This window comes from Schistocerca serialis, unplaced genomic scaffold, assembly GCF_023864345.2.
Source record: "Schistocerca serialis cubense isolate TAMUIC-IGC-003099 unplaced genomic scaffold, iqSchSeri2.2 HiC_scaffold_731, whole genome shotgun sequence".
Taxonomy (NCBI): Eukaryota; Metazoa; Arthropoda; class Insecta; order Orthoptera; family Acrididae; genus Schistocerca; species Schistocerca serialis.
Window position 1 is genome coordinate 15,001 of NW_026048334.1, and position 20,000 is coordinate 35,000.

The window sequence follows — 20,000 nt, forward strand, 5'->3', positions numbered from 1 at the left end:
CATCGACCCACGAGCCGAGTGATCCACCGTCCTGGGTGATCTTTTCTTAGTTTCCACCGTCTCTTTCAAGACAGTTGCATAGGCGGGACGTAGGCGTGTGGCGGCCCCTGTTCAAGCGTTCTGTGTCCAACGGCCTCACGGCCGATGGGCGTCGTACGGCTCCACACCGGAGCGGACAGGCAGTCGGGCGAAAGTCATTCAAAACCGGCGCCAGGCGCCAGGTGCCGCAGGCCAGCCGCTCCAGCGCTTCAGCGCTCGTACCACACAACATTGGCGTTAGTTTTGAGAAGCACGCGTGGTTCCGCACGCGGCGCACGGCTACTGCGAGCCGTACAGGTAGCGTGTTGCGCGACACGACACGCACATCGAAAGACATGCAGTCTAGTCGGTAATGATCCTTCCGCAGGTTCACCTACGGAAACATTGTTACGACTTTTACTTCCTCTAAATGATCAAGTTTGGTCATCTTTCCGGTAGCATCGGCAACGACAGAGTCAATGCCGCGTACCAGTCCGAAGACCTCACTAAATCATTCAATCGGTAGTAGCGACGGGCGGTGTGTACAAAGGGCAGGGACGTAATCAACGCGAGCTTATGACTCGCGCTTACTGGGAATTCCTCGTTCATGGGGAACAATTGCAAGCCCCAATCCCTAGCACGAAGGAGGTTCAGCGGGTTACCCCGACCTTTCGGCCTAGGAAGACACGCTGATTCCTTCAGTGTAGCGCGCGTGCGGCCCAGAACATCTAAGGGCATCACAGACCTGTTATTGCTCAATCTCGTGCGGCTAGAAGCCGCCTGTCCCTCTAAGAAGAAAAGTAATCGCTGACAGCACGAAGGATGTCACGCGACTAGTTAGCAGGCTAGAGTCTCGTTCGTTATCGGAATTAACCAGACAAATCGCTCCACCAACTAAGAACGGCCATGCACCACCACCCACCGAATCAAGAAAGAGCTATCAATCTGTCAATCCTTCCGGTGTCCGGGCCTGGTGAGGTTTCCCGTGTTGAGTCAAATTAAGCCGCAGGCTCCACTCCTGGTGGTGCCCTTCCGTCAATTCCTTTAAGTTTCAGCTTTGCAACCATACTTCCCCCGGAACCCAAAAGCTTTGGTTTCCCGGAGGCTGCCCGCCGAGTCATCGGAGGAACTGCGGCGGATCGCTGGCTGGCATCGTTTATGGTTAGAACTAGGGCAGTATCTGATCGCCTTCGAACCTCTAACTTTCGTTCTTGATTAATGAAAACATACTTGGCAAATGCTTTCGCTTCTGTTCGTCTTGCGACGATCCAAGAATTTCACCTCTAACGTCGCAATACGAATGCCCCCGCCTGTCCCTATTAATCATTACCTCGGGTTCCGAAAACCAACAAAATAGAACCGAGGTCCTATTCCATTATTCCATGCACACAGTATTCAGGCGGGCTTGCCTGCTTTAAGCACTCTAATTTGTTCAAAGTAAACGTGCCGGCCCACCGAGACACTCACTCAAGAGCACCCTGGTAGGATTGCAACGGGGTCCGCCTCGGGACGCACGAGCACGCACGAGGCGCGTCGCACGCCTTCAGCTCGCCCCACCGGCAGGACGTCCCACGATACATGCCAGTTAAACACCGACGGGCGGTGAACCAACAGCGTGGGACACAAATCCAACTACGAGCTTTTTAACCGCAACAACTTTAATATACGCTATTGGAGCTGGAATTACCGCGGCTGCTGGCACCAGACTTGCCCTCCAATAGATACTCGTTAAAGGATTTAAAGTGTACTCATTCCGATTACGGGGCCTCGGATGAGTCCCGTATCGTTATTTTTCGTCACTACCTCCCCGTGCCGGGAGTGGGTAATTTGCGCGCCTGCTGCCTTCCTTGGATGTGGTAGCCGTTTCTCAGGCTCCCTCTCCGGAATCGAACCCTGATTCCCCGTTACCCGTTACAACCATGGTAGGCGCAGAACCTACCATCGACAGTTGATAAGGCAGACATTTGAAAGATGCGTCGCCGGTACGAGGACCGTGCGATCAGCCCAAAGTTATTCAGAGTCACCAAGGCAAACGGACCGGACGAGCCGACCGATTGGTTTTGATCTAATAAAAGCGTCCCTTCCATCTCTGGTCGGGACTCTGTTTGCATGTATTAGCTCTAGAATTACCACAGTTATCCAAGTAACGTGGGTACGATCTAAGGAACCATAACTGATTTAATGAGCCATTCGCGGTTTCACCTTAATGCGGCTTGTACTGAGACATGCATGGCTTAATCTTTGAGACAAGCATATGACTACTGGCAGGATCAACCAGGGAGCTGCGTCAACTAGAGCTGAGCAGCCGGCCGCCCGGGAGTGTGTCCCGGGGGCCCGCGCGAACACGCAAGCGTCCGCTCAATTATTCTGCAAACAGGAGGAGGCTGAGCTCCCCTGCACCATACACCTCGAAACCCTCTCAGGTCCCGGCGGCGCGCAGCGCCGTCCTAAGTACTTGGTCGGGTTCGAGAGAGGCGCAATCGCCCGGAGTTTGGCGAGTAGACGCTTTAGGTGCGACCACCCGTGCTCCCAACTGAGCTTGCCGCTGCCGACAGAGGCCCGGGAGCGTGCTGTCGTGGCATTGCCGGCGGGAGACAACACGCGCCACCTACGGTGACCGGCAGCTCCAACGCCAGCGCCACAGAAGGACAAAAGCCCCACTTGGGTGCCGAAGCGAACTCTCCCAGCACAGCGCACGCGCCAACACGTCCGCACAGCTGCGATACAAACCACCTGCGAGAACCGCAGAGGCGACCGAGCAGCAGACGGCGTCGCGGCGCCGAGCGCCAGGCGGCGGCGCATCCTCAGCGCACACAGTCCTCAATCGGACCAGCACACTGCAGATGTCCACCGCGCTTCGCACCGGGCCCGCGAGGACCTACTTTGGCCGCACGGCGCCGCGTGCAGGGTGCGCCGGCGCGCAGCTGCGCCGCCTGCCGCCTCCGTCGGCCGGCGCGCCTGCCACTGGCCGCCCCCACCAGCCGGCTGTAGCGCGTGCGCCCACGCACCGCGCGGCCAGCACGCCGGGAGGCCCCCCCTCACCGGCCGGGGACGGTCCCACCCAGCCACCGCCGCGTATCGCTTCACACCCAGATGCCATTCACGTTCGTGGGCATGGTGGGTATCGCTGGAACAACCGGTTGGTAGCTCAACCGATCGTCGCCATCACTGATTCACCTCTAGCGAGAACAACCGCACCACAACGGTTTACCAGTTGTTCATTTGCGTAACGTCACCAGCAAACGTAGGCGTCCATCGCCATTTGCAAATTCAACGATTGTTGCATGCCTGTGTCAGGTGTCACGACACACTGTCTGCCCACATACACGCAACAACATGTGCACGCTTCGCGAACACGTGGAAGGTGGCCCCCGTACGTATGCGATGTCCATTGCGCGAACGACTGTCAACCGGCCTCTGTCGCATGTCGCAGATGTGGAACGCAGTGCACCATGCTATCACGGTGTGTGAGAAGAGACGACTACGTCTGACAACACGCGCCACTACATCAACAGACGGCTCATGCTGATCGCCATCCAGGGCATACCACACTGCAATCCAGCTCTTATAGGGAGACGACACGTAGCTGAGTGCACAACATTTGGACCGCATGGTTCGCCGTTGTTGGCGCAGTCGTTGTACGGTCACATGTACCACGATGTATCATTCAGTACATGAGGACCAATGTGCAGTACAGTGTGTGATTTGGACGTACAACATCAGCGGACAGTTGACACAGGCCGTACCACAGCGTAGGCTAAGTGCTTCGCCATGCGAATGCCAATGAACAACTGCAAATGCCAATGAACAACTGCAAAGGGCATTGAGCATGTACGTCCTGCTGCCATCCACATTACAGTGTATAGCTGCAAGGTGTTTAACATGAAGCGATACACTGGGGACCGGGCAGTGCGAGTAGCAAACTATATTGCGGGGGTTGCAGTTGGGCAACACTACACTAATTTAACGCGTCGTATGACAATTACAGAGCAGGTTAAGGCCCAACGTGTGTTGGGTTAAGGCCCAACGTGTGTTGGGTTAAGGCCCAACGTGTGTTGGGTTAAGGCCCAACGTGTGTTGGGTTAAGGCCCAACGTGTGTTGGGTTAAGGCCCAACGTGTGTTGGGTTAAGGCCCAACGTGTGTTGGGTTAAGGCCCAACGTGTGTTGGGTTAAGGCCCAACGTGTGTTGGGTTACAGCACAATGTGGGTTACGTTAAGGCGCAATATAGGTTACGTTAAGGCGCAATATAGGTTACGTTAAGGCGCAATATAGGTTACGTTAAGGCGCAATATAGGTTACGTTAAGGCGCAATATAGGTTACGTTAAGGCGCAATATAGGTTACGTTAAGGCGCAATATAGGTTACGTTAAGGCGCAATATAGGTTACGTTAAGGCGCAATATAGGTTACGTTAAGGCGCAATATAGGTTACGTTAAGGCGCAATATAGGTTACGTTAAGGCGCAATATAGGTTACGTTAAGGCGCAATATAGGTTACGTTAAGGCGCAATATAGGTTACGTTAAGGCGCAATATAGGTTACGTTAAGGCGCAATATAGGTTACGTTAAGGCGCAATATAGGTTACGTTAAGGCGCAATATAGGTTACGTTAAGGCGCAATATAGGTTACGTTAAGGCGCAATATAGGTTACGTTAAGGCGCAATATAGGTTAGGTTAAGGCGCAATATAGGTTACGTTAAGGCGCAATATAGGTTACGTTAAGGCGCAATACAGGTTACGTTAAGGCGCAATACAGGTTAGGTTAAGGCGCAATACAGGTTAGGTTAAGGCGCAATACAGGTTAGGTTAAGGCGCAATACAGGTTAGGTTAAGGCGCAATACAGGTTAGGTTAAGGCGCAATACAGGTTAGGTTAAGGCGCAATACAGGTTAGGTTAAGGCGCAATACAGGTTAGGTTAAGGCGCAATACAGGTTAGGTTAAGGCGCAATACAGGTTAGGTTAAGGCGCAATACAGGTTAGGTTAAGGCGCAATACAGGTTAGGTTAAGGCGCAATACAGGTTAGGTTAAGGCGCAATACAGGTTAGGTTAAGGCGCAATACAGGTTAGGTTAAGGTACGACGTAGGTTAGGTTAAGGTACGACGTAGGTTAGGTTAAGGTACGACGTAGGTTAGGTTAAGGTACGACGTAGGTTAGGTTAAGGTACGACGTAGGTTAGGTTAAGGTACGACGTAGGTTAGGTTAAGGTACGACGTAGGTTAGGTTAAGGTACGACGTAGGTTAGGTTAAGGTACGACGTAGGTTAGGTTAAGGTACGACGTAGGTTAGGTTAAGGTACGACGTAGGTTAGGTTAAGGTACGACGTAGGTTAGGTTAAGGTACGACGTAGGTTAGGTTAAGGTACGACGTAGGTTAGGTTAAGGTACGACGTAGGTTAGGTTAAGGTACGACGTAGGTTAGGTTAAGGTACGACGTAGGTTAGGTTAAGGTACGACGTAGGTTAGGTTAAGGTACGACGTAGGTTAGGTTAAGGTACGACGTAGGTTAGGTTAAGGTACGACGTAGGTTAGGTTAAGGTACGACGTAGGTTAGGTTAAGGTACGACGTAGGTTAGGTTAAGGTACGACGTAGGTTAGGTTAAGGTACGACGTAGGTTAGGTTAAGGTACGACGTAGGTTAGGTTAAGGTACGACGTAGGTTAGGTTAAGGTACGACGTAGGTTAGGTTACGGTACGACGTAGGTTAGGTTACGGTACGACGTAGGTTAGGTTACGGTACGACGTAGGTTAGGTTACGGTACGACGTAGGTTAGGTTACGGTACGACGTAGGTTAGGTTACGGTACGACGTAGGTTAGGTTACGGTACGATATAGGTTAGGTTACGGTACGATATAGGTTAGGTTACGGTACGATATAGGTTAGGTTAAGGTACACATTGTTGTAAGGAAAGGTTTAATGGGGGGCGGGGCGGCCGGTTTGTTGATTGTGACTATAGTAAGTGGATGCCTGCGGCATCATCTGATTTGCCACGTCAGGATGCACCTTTGGCTCATGACAGGCGGCGCTCTGATTCCATGGTTGTGGCAGACCTGTGTCTTTCATTCCTGCCATTGTTTGTGTGCTGTGAGAGGAGGCAGTATTGTGATGTTGGGTGCACCCCTGTGTAGGACATGTGTGGGTGTTGGTGGCTTGGCTGAGCAATGGTGGTTGTCGGGTGGGTGGGATATTCTGTTTTCTGAGTGGACCTCCCAGTCTGGTTATGACAGTGTGGATTGTCTAATGTGGCGGAGAGGATGCACTGGGTGTTGTTCCATGCTGGTGCTTACATATTGTCTGTGTGCGTGTTACAGGCAGAGAGTAGTGCGTGATAAGGGTGTGTGGCTGACGTGTGGTTGTGATTGTGAGCAGAGTCTTTCAGCATGTATACGGACAGTTGTATACATTATCTGTATTCTGATGGCTCTATCTATTACTAATCAGCGCCGTGTATACGTTTAATCCGGTTCCAGTCGAAACTGTTGTATCTCTGTACATTAGTGACACGGCGAGCCCGCTATGTAGTTACTCGTCTCGGCAGCTTCCACCGGTGTATGGCAAATGATTATAAGGAATCAGTCTAGTCGTCAATACCGATGGTGTGACGTCACATGTCTGGGGTGGGGGACGCTGCGCCCTTCCGGTGGGTCATGGCCTAGAAAGACTCTTCCCACGCAGGGGGGCGTGGACTGTCATTGACTCTTCCGAGTAATATACTTGCCGTACGTTTTTGCGACTGCGAGTGCAACGCTCACCGGTACCGACATGGATGGAGCGCCTCCTAGCTGACCGCTCAGCATCGGCATTCGTACAGAGAGCAACGCGATCGCGTCTCTAGCTCGTAACTGGTACAGCTCGCAGCTCATGTATAGGGACATTTTTTTTTTTTTTTTTTTTTTTACATTTATTGTTAACTTACATTTACCCACTATCTAGTTAACCTAAGTGGGTAGTAATAACTAAACAATTCTACGTTATTACATTTACAGTGATTTACATAACTGTTAGTTCTACTGTAATTAACAATTGTTATTTCTTCCGGCCACTTAGCCGCTCCGGGATACCAGGAGCGTTTCCGTCCCTACCACGAGGAGGTGGGCCGGCTTCTACTACCTAGAAACCACTGCATTTATTAGCATTTATTTTACATCCCTCCACCACCCTTTGATTCTACGATTCTACATGAAAAGAAAATAACTACTCTACTACAATTTACAAAAATGAAAAACGCGCTCTTCTGCGCTAAATTAACAGCAAACAAAATTATTATACATGCATGGAATTATTTACAGTGTCTCATTTGGTTTTATAGTCTAGTCGGTAGTTTTATTTCTTTTTGTTTTGACGTTCGGACAAGCGAGAAGGCGGAACACACGCTTGGTACAACCCCAAGGCATCCCTCTCATCTATGTTTCCATAGATTGGGGAGCCTTCCCTTCTTCGTCCATCTTGCCCTCTTCGCTGTCCGCAATATTTCTTTCTGCCCCATAGGAGCAAGGCGGACAGAGGTCGCCCGTCCATAGTGGCATGGACATCCACATCACTATGGCCAGCGACCCTCCCTTCCTAAGTCTTCTCTTGGTTTTTGTCTACAATTTGATGCACATTACTCCTCAGACTTGGCTGAGGAGTACAGCTTTTCTCTCTTCTAATCTGCGTCGTTGCGCACAAATATCAGTTTTGCAAATTTTGAAACCTGATCGACTAGTTGTTGGAAAACTTTAAATCTTTCTGGGCTTCTAAATATCTCCATGAGCGGTGTGTTCCGCAATTCCCGTCTTGCCTCATTGGCAACTGGATCGAATTCCGGGCATTCCAGAACTACGTGCTCGGGCGTCCCCACAGGAGCGCCACAGACACACTCAGGCGATCGCATACTGCCAATTCTGTGTAAGTATGTTGGATATGGGCCATGCCCGGATAAAAAGTGTACCACTCCAAGTGTTATTGTTAGATGTTTCATCTTAAGCCTCTCGCGGACACTGGGAAAGAAGTCGAAGACCCTTCTCCCAGTGTCTGAGGACTGCCACTGCTCTTGCCAGATATCTGTAATTTTTTCTTTAATCTGCTTGATATTATTCATGTGTTCTCCTATAAGTGCTGTTACCTTTTCGTATTCCCGCTTTTGGATCCAGTGTATAGCTGCATGTTGTCTAATCATTAAGTCCAGCGGGTGAAGTCCCATTATTACAAACAAAGCGTCCGTTGGTGTGGTGCTGAAAGCACCAACACACCGCATGATTACATTCCGCTGTATTCGTCTAATGACACGTGCTGGTTTCACCTGAGTGAGCCTGTGCGCCCACGCGCTGGAACCATACCCCACAACTGGTATCAATATGCAATTATTGTACATTTTAGTTGCCCCAGGGGGCAAATGGAAACGCTGGGAAAGCGGTCTGCGTGGCGCCACCCGGGGGAGGTGTGTTGCCTCCCGATAACTGGGTTAAAACTGCCAGGAGACCCTCTGATTCCCTGAAATTTTGCCTTCAGCAGGGCTCAGAGGAACCTGAGTGGGGCGGGGACCGTAATGTCCTATCCCGTGGCCTTGACGTGGCCCTGGCGCTCAGTACCCCCACAAGATGGGGCGAAGCTAACACGGGAAGGGCCGTCCATGCATGACGTTAAAAGGCTAGCCCTTAACTGGGTGCAACCCACACTGGTCCGCACTGGCCCACCGTGAATTATCAAAAGCGGTGGGTGAGACATGGTCGGTCATGATCCCCCAGTACGTGTGGAGACCCTCCGGGGAACGTAACTCGGGTTTGAGTGCCGCACCGTCTCGTTGATGTAAAACTCCACAAATAAGACCCGGACTGACTCTTTTAACACCTTCCGGGCTGCGTCGATAGGTGTGGGTTGTCGTGTGTCAAGGTAGGACGTAAAACTCCCGTCCTGGCAGGACGTTAAATGCCCCCAACCCAAGCGAAAGCAAAGGGTGCATGGCGCAGGGGAAGCTGCGTTACGGGAGACACAACAACTGTCTCCCCTGAGTTGAGCGCGGTGGCTGGGCGAGGGTATGAGGGTAAGTCTCACGACGATCCCGGAACCCTGCGGTCCTTCTGCCGCAGTTCCTCACGTCCTGGACGACGTTAAAAGTCCCCCAACCCAAGGCGAAAGCAAAGGGTGCATGGCGCAGGGGGTGCTGCGTCAAAGGGGACACAACACCTGTTCCCAAAACACAGTGCGTCGAACATCTCGCGCACTGATTCCGACGGTCTTGCTCGCCGGGGTGGGACTCCGGCCTGAGCCGTCAAGTGTCCTTCGCCGTGTCTCTGGATTTCCGAGACATGATCTGCCAAGCCGGGGTGTGGTGACATGTCCCCGGCTAGGTTAGCTGGGTCCAGACCCCTGAAAGTCTGGGTGACCGACCCGGCACCTGAGTAGGGCCGGGTCCTTGGCCTTGAGTGGGAGCTCGGCCTAGTAAGGGGCGAAGGACGGAAGGTGAATCCGCCTTCCCGGAGTGCGGGGGGCACTTGCCGGGGAGGGAGGGATGAAAACTGCGATGGCAAGGCCGTCGAAGAGGACGAGTGTGTTGGAAACGGCACGCTCAACCTAGCAGCTCTCTTGCGCCCTTGGTCCAGGGGCGGGACCGGTGGGTGAGCTGCCATTAGCCCCCCCCCATGCCAGAGGTGCCGGTCGGGGGTAACAGACGGGCCCCAATTTTTTCACTCTTCTTGGCAATATGGCAGAACAAATGGAGAGTGAATCGGCGCTTTCGGAGCATGATGCTCCAATTGATGAGAGAAGTCTAAACCAGACAGTTATGGAGAGGCACGCCTCCTTCCTCCGATTATTAGATCGGAGTGTGCGGCATGGGAAAATAAATGCTGATCAGATTAGGGCTCTGAAAGAGGATATAGCAAATTGGGCTCTTGCCCATGCTAAATTAGAAGGACAGTACGCGGAAGTGAAAGCCGAAAATGAGCGGCTCCGCAATGAATTACAGAAACCGCAAAGGTCGTATGCTGCAGTAGCAGCAGCGGCTCAACCTAAAAAGACAGTTCAAGAGACTATAAGGCAGAACATCGAGAAAACTGTACCAACCATTTTTGTCAAACCGAAAAAAGGCGAAGATGTTAAGAAGGCCAAAGAGCAGTTTGAGAAAAGCATAAATCCAAGAACAGATAAGATCAAAATAAATCAAGTCAGAACGACCAAAAACATTTTAATAGTCGAATTAGCCTCAACTGAGGACTGTGACAAATTATTAGCAAACAAAAAATTAAATGACTCCTTTGTTTGTGAGAAACCAAAGAAACGAAGACCACTAATGATGATGTACGACGTCCCGACGTACATGTCGCAGGACGACGTCATCAATTGTGCATATGAACAAAATTTTGAGGAAATGATGACAAAAGAAGAATTTATTGAGAAATTTAAGTTACGATTCAAAACAGGGCCACGGGATCGACCCACGGTGCATCATGCCGTAGAAGTGGCACCTGATCTCAGAAAACTGATAGTCAAAACAAACAAATTATATATAGGATACACAGCGATATCAGTTAAAGACTATACAGCACTGGCAAAATGTACAAAATGCCAGGATTATGGCCATGTGGCCAAATACTGTAATTTTCAGAACTCAGTTTGTGGAAAATGCGGGGAAGATGGCCATGATAAAAAATCTTGTGATAAACGGGAAATATGCATCCCATGTAGGTACAGAAAGAGGATCTGTCACTCCCCAGGACGGGAGTGTATGACCTATAAGTTGTTACTCCAAAGATTGATTCAAAGGACTGACTATGGCGACTAGCCGAAAAGTCCAGAAACGTAAGTCACCCAGCAAAGTAGCACGGGATGCAGAAAGATGGAGAAGGTGGAGGTCACAATCATCTTTGGATGAAGATGACGAAAGTAACGATTCTTACTTTGTTCCAGTTCCTGCGGTGCAGCCGGAGATGGTAGACTTCTCCTGTCAGGTCGGGTCCTTTCTGGCCGACAGGAGGGGGGTCTCGGTCGCGGCGGCGGGGTCGGGCGGGGCGGCGGACTTCTCCTGCCAGGTCGGGGGTTTCCTGGCCTCAAGGGGGAGGACATCGGCGTCTGGCACCGGCTCGGCTGCTGGACACACTGCAGAGAAGACATATGAATCATTAACAAATTTGTGTCTAGACAAAACTGTAACTGGTGATGGCACAGAAAATTTGTCAAAGGACCTTGTAGAACAAGTAGTACTGGAAACCTTGAAAGTAGAAATAACTGGTGGTGGCAAGGTGAAAGAGAAAATGGACCCAATAGATGTAGACACCTCTGTGAGAAAAAGGACTTATAATAATTGTCCCCCTGGGAATACATATGGTATATGCGAGGAGTCATTAAGACTGTCACGATTAGAAGACCCAGCGATCTTGACGGTGGCTCTTAGGCAGCTGGTGAGGACCGGGTATCCCAGAGGAAGAAAGATAACATTCCCTGCTCTGGAGGATGCTGATTGCATCCAGCTCGCCGCAGTAAATATACCTCTTGATTTCAAAGAATTAGAGGAACTTGTATCGAAAGTCTTTGCTCGAAGGGGCAGGGTTTTTGACCTAAAAAAGATATACAATGACATGGTAATGATGTACGGCAGGATCGCTTTTGATCCTGCCCAAACTTGGCCAAATAGCCATTTCTATACAAGGTATCCTGATGCACTTTAGAGTGTTTCAGGTAAATGCAATGAGAAGTCAGTTAGTCTTACACGAATTAAGAAGACTAACAGAGGAATATAAAGTAGATATCTTAATAACACAAGAACCATACTCCGTCTCGGGCAGGGTCCCTGGCTTTCCCGTTAACGCACAGGTGATTGCCTCAGGCCAGCAACCAATGACCTCAATCATAATACTAAGTAATTTAATTAAAACAACTGTAATTACACAATTATGTACTACACATCTCACGGTTGTAGAAGTAAATTTAAAAGGACACAGTTTGTATTTAATGAATCTGTATTGTCAGTATAGACATGATATTGACACTTACCTGAGACAATTGCGGACAGCAATAAGAACCTTACAAGACAAGCCTATAATAATATCAATGGATGCAAATGCGAAATCGCCGCTCTGGCATAGCCCGGTACAAGACCACAGAGGAATTGAACTAGAAGATCTAATCATGGAACACAATTTGAATGTTGCGAATCTCCCCGGCAACCCTCCAACTTATAGGAGCCGAGCCGGGGCAGCATCTTTCATTGACATTACTTTAACCTCAATGGACATTGCAAATAAAATTTTGAACTGGAAAACATACGACGGTATAACTACGAGTGATCACAATGTCATTGAATTTGAAATATCTGTGGAGGAGGACCGGGTGCCTGCAGAGTGGACAATGCGTTATGACTACGGGAGAGCCAACTGGGGCCTTCTGGAGGCGGAGTTCGATCCTCCAGAGCTCGGAATTGAATTTAACGTGGAAGAGGCAGTAGAGGCCCTAACTACCTCTATAAAGACGGCTATCGCCGTAGCGATACCAGTGAAAAGACGTCTCATTCGGAAAGCGACTGCGCCATGGACTCCGGAGCTGTCGCGGCTCAGGCAGTCTATGCGTAGAGCACGCAGGAACTATCAGAGGGCTTTTGCCCAAGCAGAAAGACAATTCCATCTTACCATATACAGAAGACAGAAGAGGGTCTTTAAGGACACCCTAAATCAACACAGACAGCAGAGTTGGGAGGACTTCGTAAAGGAACATCTAACCCTGGACCCTTGGGGCATGCCCTACAAAATCGTGAGGGAGAAAATACACTCCCCAATGCAGCTCTCCACAATCAAAAAGGAGAATACTGACGACATGACAATTGACTGGAGACAAACTGCTGAGGAGTTACTTCGTGTGCTCCTACCGGACGACCGACCTGATTTGGACACTGAGCTGCAGAGGGAGATACGTCAGCAAGACCAAATAGAATACAATAATAATCTACAAGTCTACCCCTTCTCGCAAGAGGAGGTGGTACAAGCAATAAAATCCTTCGCGAGGCGGAAAGCCCCAGGGCCAGATGGTATACCGGCAGAAGTACTGCAGTGCATAGTACACAAGTTGGCACCAAGTCTTGCCAAAATTTACAACAGATGTTTGGAATTGCGGAGCTTCCCAACATGCTGGAAAATAGCAGAAGTAGTCATAATCAAGAAGGGCCAAGATAAGGACCCTACACTAGCAAAGTCCTATAGGCCCATCTGTTTACTTGACGTTTTGGGCAAGACCTTTGAAAAGCTTCTGATGTCTAGACTGTCTAGCCACAGGCTTCTTCGTGGTATGAGTGAATTGCAATACGGTTTCAGAAAGGGCAAGTCTACATCTGATGCCATAAATAGAGTAGCAAGTATTGTGCACTTGTCCACGAGGAAATATGTCCTGGGCATCATGGTGGATATTTCCGGCGCCTTCGACAACCTGTGGTGGCCGGCGCTCTTTTCCCAGTTAAGGGAGATGGAGTGTCCCGGGGCGCTATACGGTTGCCTGAGGGATTACTGTCGGAAAAGAGTTGCGAAAATCACGGCTCCTGGTGCCGTGATGTTGAAAGACATCTCAAAGGGCTGCCCGCAGGGCTCTGTGTGTGGCCCCGTGTTTTGGGATGTAAACATGGACCCCCTGCTGACAACTTTGGATGGGAACGACACGGTACTGGGAGCGGTGGCGTATGCAGACGATCTTTTCATCATGGTCGAAGGAGATAGTCGTGCTGAAATAGAGAATAAAACAGTACAAGCATCTGAGATCTTAATGCAATGGTGCCAAAAGTCAAAATTACAAGTTGCACCACATAAATCAAATTACATTCTTTTAAAAGGAAAGCTGGCCCGTGATCCAGTTGTGCGGCTGGATAATAGACTAGTTGCGAGATCTAGGTCCGCAAGATACTTGGGCGTCCTCATGGATGAGGCGTGGAGCTATGCTCCGCACATCGACCATGTGGCTACCAAATCCCTAACAATATTCAATAAACTGATTAGTATTGCTCAAAGACGTTTCCATTTGCCCCCTGGGGCAACTAAAATGTACAATAATTGCATATTGATACCAGTTGTGGGGTATGGTTCCAGCGCGTGGGCGCACAGGCTCACTCAGGTGAAACCAGCACGTGTCATTAGACGAATACAGCGGAATGTAATCATGCGGTGTGTTGGTGCTTTCAGCACCACACCAACGGACGCTTTGTTTGTAATAATGGGACTTCACCCGCTGGACTTAATGATTAGACAACATGCAGCTATACACTGGATCCAAAAGCGGGAATACGAAAAGGTAACAGCACTTATAGGAGAACACATGAATAATATCAAGCAGATTAAAGAAAAAATTACAGATATCTGGCAAGAGCAGTGGCAGTCCTCAGACACTGGGAGAAGGGTCTTCGACTTCTTTCCCAGTGTCCGCGAGAGGCTTAAGATGAAACATCTAACAATAACACTTGGAGTGGTACACTTTTTATCCGGGCATGGCCCATATCCAACATACTTACACAGAATTGGCAGTATGCGATCGCCTGAGTGTGTCTGTGGCGCTCCTGTGGGGACGCCCGAGCACGTAGTTCTGGAATGCCCGGAATTCGATCCAGTTGCCAATGAGGCAAGACGGGAATTGCGGAACACACCGCTCATGGAGATATTTAGAAGCCCAGAAAGATTTAAAGTTTTCCAACAACTAGTCGATCAGGTTTCAAAATTTGCAAAACTGATATTTGTGCGCAACGACGCAGATTAGAAGAGAGAAAAGCTGTACTCCTCAGCCAAGTCTGAGGAGTAATGTGCATCAAATTGTAGACAAAAACCAAGAGAAGACTTAGGAAGGGAGGGTCGCTGGCCATAGTGATGTGGATGTCCATGCCACTATGGACGGGCGACCTCTGTCCGCCTTGCTCCTATGGGGCAGAAAGAAATATTGCGGACAGCGAAGAGGGCAAGATGGACGAAGAAGGGAAGGCTCCCCAATCTATGGAAACATAGATGAGAGGGATGCCTTGGGGTTGTACCAAGCGTGTGTTCCGCCTTCTCGCTTGTCCGAACGTCAAAACAAAAAGAAATAAAACTACCGACTAGACTATAAAACCAAATGAGACACTGTAAATAATTCCATGCATGTATAATAATTTTGTTTGCTGTTAATTTAGCGCAGAAGAGCGCGTTTTTCATTTTTGTAAATTGTAGTAGAGTAGTTATTTTCTTTTCATGTAGAATCGTAGAATCAAAGGGTGGTGGAGGGATGTAAAATAAATGCTAATAAATGCAGTGGTTTCTAGGTAGTAGAAGCCGGCCCACCTCCTCGTGGTAGGGACGGAAACGCTCCTGGTATCCCGGAGCGGCTAAGTGGCCGGAAGAAATAACAATTGTTAATTACAGTAGAACTAACAGTTATGTAAATCACTGTAAATGTAATAACGTAGAATTGTTTAGTTATTACTACCCACTTAGGTTAACTAGATAGTGGGTAAATGTAAGTTAACAATAAATGTAAAAAAAAAAAAAAAAAAAAAAAAAAAAAAAAAAAAAAAAAAAAAAAAAAAATGTCCCTATACATGAGCTGCGAGCTGTACCAGTTACGAGCTAGAGACGCGATCGCGTTGCTCTCTGTACGAATGCCGATGCTGAGCGGTCAGCTAGGAGGCGCTCCATCCATGTCGGTACCGGTGAGCGTTGCACTCGCAGTCGCAAAAACGTACGGCAAGTATATTACTCGGAAGAGTCAATGACAGTCCACGCCCCCCTGCGTGGGAAGAGTCTTTCTAGGCCATGACCCACCGGAAGGGCGCAGCGTCCCCCACCCCAGACATGTGACGTCACACCATCGGTATTGACGACTAGACTGATTCCTTATAATCATTTGCCATACACCGGTGGAAGCTGCCGAGACGAGTAACTACATAGCGGGCTCGCCGTGTCACTAATGTACAGAGATACAACAGTTTCGACTGGAACCGGATTAAACGTATACACGGCGCTGATTAGTAATAGATAGAGCCATCAGAATACAGATAATGTATACAACTGTCCGTATACATGCTGAAAGACTCTGCTCACAATCACAACCACACGTCAGCCACACACCCTTATCACGCACTACTCTCTGCCTGTAACACGCACACAGACAATATGTAAGCACCAGCATGGAACAACACCCAGTGCATCCTCTCCGCCACATTAGACAATCCACACTGTCATAACCAGACTGGGAGGTCCACTCAGAAAACAGAATATCCCACCCACCCGACAACCACCATTGCTCAGCCAAGCCACCAACACCCACACATGTCCTACACAGGGGTGCACCCAACATCACAATACTGCCTCCTCTCACAGCACACAAACAATGGCAGGAATGAAAGACACAGGTCTGCCACAACCATGGAATCAGAGCGCCGCCTGTCATGAGCCAAAGGTGCATTAACCTAACCTATATCGTACCGTAACCTAACCTATATCGTACCGTAACCTAACCTATATCGTACCGTAACCTAACCTACGTCGTACCGTAACCTAACCTACGTCGTACCGTAACCTAACCTACGTCGTACCGTAACCTAACCTACGTCGTACCGTAACCTAACCTACGTCGTACCGTAACCTAACCTACGTCGTACCTTAACCTAACCTACGTCGTACCTTAACCTAACCTACGTCGTACCTTAACCTAACCTACGTCGTACCTTAACCTAACCTACGTCGTACCTTAACCTAACCTACGTCGTACCTTAACCTAACCTACGTCGTACCTTAACCTAACCTACGTCGTACCTTAACCTAACCTACGTCGTACCTTAACCTAACCTACGTCGTACCTTAACCTAACCTACGTCGTACCTTAACCTAACCTACGTCGTACCTTAACCTAACCTACGTCGTACCTTAACCTAACCTACGTCGTACCTTAACCTAACCTACGTCGTACCTTAACCTAACCTACGTCGTACCTTAACCTAACCTACGTCGTACCTTAACCTAACCTACGTCGTACCTTAACCTAACCTACGTCGTACCTTAACCTAACCTACGTCGTACCTTAACCTAACCTACGTCGTACCTTAACCTAACCTACGTCGTACCTTAACCTAACCTACGTCGTACCTTAACCTAACCTACGTCGTACCTTAACCTAACCTACGTCGTACCTTAACCTAACCTACGTCGTACCTTAACCTAACCTACGTCGTACCTTAACCTAACCTACGTCGTACCTTAACCTAACCTACGTCGTACCTTAACCTAACCTGTATTGCGCCTTAACCTAACCTGTATTGCGCCTTAACCTAACCTGTATTGCGCCTTAACCTAACCTGTATTGCGCCTTAACCTAACCTGTATTGCGCCTTAACCTAACCTGTATTGCGCCTTAACCTAACCTGTATTGCGCCTTAACCTAACCTGTATTGCGCCTTAACCTAACCTGTATTGCGCCTTAACCTAACCTGTATTGCGCCTTAACCTAACCTGTATTGCGCCTTAACCTAACCTGTATTGCGCCTTAACCTAACCTGTATTGCGCCTTAACCTAACCTGTATTGCGCCTTAACCTAACCTGTATTGCGCCTTAACCTAACCTGTATTGCGCCTTAACGTAACCTGTATTGCGCCTTAACGTAACCTATATTGCGCCTTAACGTAACCTATATTGCGCCTTAACCTAACCTATATTGCGCCTTAACGTAACCTATATTGCGCCTTAACGTAACCTATATTGCGCCTTAACGTAACCTATATTGCGCCTTAACGTAACCTATATTGCGCCTTAACGTAACCTATATTGCGCCTTAACGTAACCTATATTGCGCCTTAACGTAACCTATATTGCGCCTTAACGTAACCTATATTGCGCCTTAACGTAACCTATATTGCGCCTTAACGTAACCTATATTGCGCCTTAACGTAACCTATATTGCGCCTTAACGTAACCTATATTGCGCCTTAACGTAACCTATATTGCGCCTTAACGTAACCTATATTGCGCCTTAACGTAACCTATATTGCGCCTTAACGTAACCTATATTGCGCCTTAACGTAACCTATATTGCGCCTTAACGTAACCTATATTGCGCCTTAACGTAACCTATATTGCGCCTTAACGTAACCTATATTGCGCCTTAACGTAACCCACATTGTGCTGTAACCCAACACACGTTGGGCCTTAACCCAACACACGTTGGGCCTTAACCCAACACACGTTGGGCCTTAACCCAACACACGTTGGGCCTTAACCCAACACACGTTGGGCCTTAACCCAACACACGTTGGGCCTTAACCCAACACACGTTGGGCCTTAACCCAACACACGTTGGGCCTTAACCTGCTCTGTAATTGTCATACGACGCGTTAAATTAGTGTAGTGTTGCCCAACTGCAACCCCCGCAATATAGTTTGCTACTCGCACTGCCCGGTCCCCAGTGTATCGCTTCATGTTAAACACCTTGCAGCTATACACTGTAATGTGGATGGCAGCAGGACGTACATGCTCAATGCCCTTTGCAGTTGTTCATTGGCATTTGCAGTTGTTCATTGGCATTCGCATGGCGAAGCACTTAGCCTACGCTGTGGTACGGCCTGTGTCAACTGTCCGCTGATGTTGTACGTCCAAATCACACACTGTACTGCACATTGGTCCTCATGTACTGAATGATACATCGTGGTACATGTGACCGTACAACGACTGCGCCAACAACGGCGAACCATGCGGTCCAAATGTTGTGCACTCAGCTACGTGTCGTCTCCCTATAAGAGCTGGATTGCAGTGTGGTATGCCCTGGATGGCGATCAGCATGAGCCGTCTGTTGATGTAGTGGCGCGTGTTGTCAGACGTAGTCGTCTCTTCTCACACACCGTGATAGCATGGTGCACTGCGTTCCACATCTGCGACATGCGACAGAGGCCGGTTGACAGTCGTTCGCGCAATGGACATCGCATACGTACGGGGGCCACCTTCCACGTGTTCGCGAAGCGTGCACATGTTGTTGCGTGTATGTGGGCAGACAGTGTGTCGTGACACCTGACACAGGCATGCAACAATCGTTGAATTTGCAAATGGCGATGGACGCCTACGTTTGCTGGTGACGTTACGCAAATGAACAACTGGTAAACCGTTGTGGTGCGGTTGTTCTCGCTAGAGGTGAATCAGTGATGGCGACGATCGGTTGAGCTACCAACCGGTTGTTCCAGCGATACCCACCATGCCCACGAACGTGAATGGCATCTGGGTGTGAAGCGATACGCGGCGGTGGCTGGGTGGGACCGTCCCCGGCCGGTGAGGGGGGGCCTCCCGGCGTGCTGGCCGCGCGGTGCGTGGGCGCACGCGCTACAGCCGGCTGGTGGGGGCGGCCAGTGGCAGGCGCGCCGGCCGACGGAGGCGGCAGGCGGCGCAGCTGCGCGCCGGCGCACCCTGCACGCGGCGCCGTGCGGCCAAAGTAGGTCCTCGCGGGCCCGGTGCGAAGCGCGGTGGACATCTGCAGTGTGCTGGTCCGATTGAGGACTGTGTGCGCTGAGGATGCGCCGCCGCCTGGCGCTCGGCGCCGCGACGCCGTCTGCTGCTCGGTCGCCTCTGCGGTTCTCGCAGGTGGTTTGTATCGCAGCTGTGCGGACGTGTTGGCGCGTGCGCTGTGCTGGGAGAGTTCGCTTCGGCACCCAAGTGGGGCTTTTGTCCTTCTGTGGCGCTGGCGTTGGAGCTGCCGGTCACCGTAGGTGGCGCGTGTTGTCTCCCGCCGGCAATGCCACGACAGCACGCTCCCGGGCCTCTGTCGGCAGCGGCAAGCTCAGTTGGGAGCACGGGTGGTCGCACCTAAAGCGTCTACTCGCCAAACTCCGGGCGATTGCGCCTCTCTCGAACCCGACCAAGTACTTAGGACGGCGCTGCGCGCCGCCGGGACCTGAGAGGGTTTCGAGGTGTATGGTGCAGGGGAGCTCAGCCTCCTCCTGTTTGCAGAATAATTGAGCGGACGCTTGCGTGTTCGCGCGGGCCCCCGGGACACACTCCCGGGCGGCCGGCTGCTCAGCTCTAGTT

At 50.0% G+C, this 20,000-nt stretch overlaps 2 non-coding genes across 2 annotated transcripts in view; both read right to left on the reverse strand.

Annotated features, from left to right (window-relative positions):
* LOC126450183 (5.8S ribosomal RNA) overlaps positions 1-38 on the reverse strand; it is a 155-nt gene extending 117 nt beyond the window's left edge. The window contains exon 1 of the ribosomal RNA XR_007584404.1: positions 1-38. This exon is cut by the window's left edge and continues 117 nt beyond it. This is a non-coding gene — a ribosomal RNA (5.8S ribosomal RNA).
* A 351-nt stretch (positions 39-389) lies between these two features.
* Positions 390-2,299, reverse strand: LOC126450189 (small subunit ribosomal RNA). Its single transcript, XR_007584409.1, has one exon. It is a non-coding gene; the product is annotated as a small subunit ribosomal RNA (ribosomal RNA).
* Between the last annotated feature and the right edge of the window lie 17,701 nt (positions 2,300-20,000).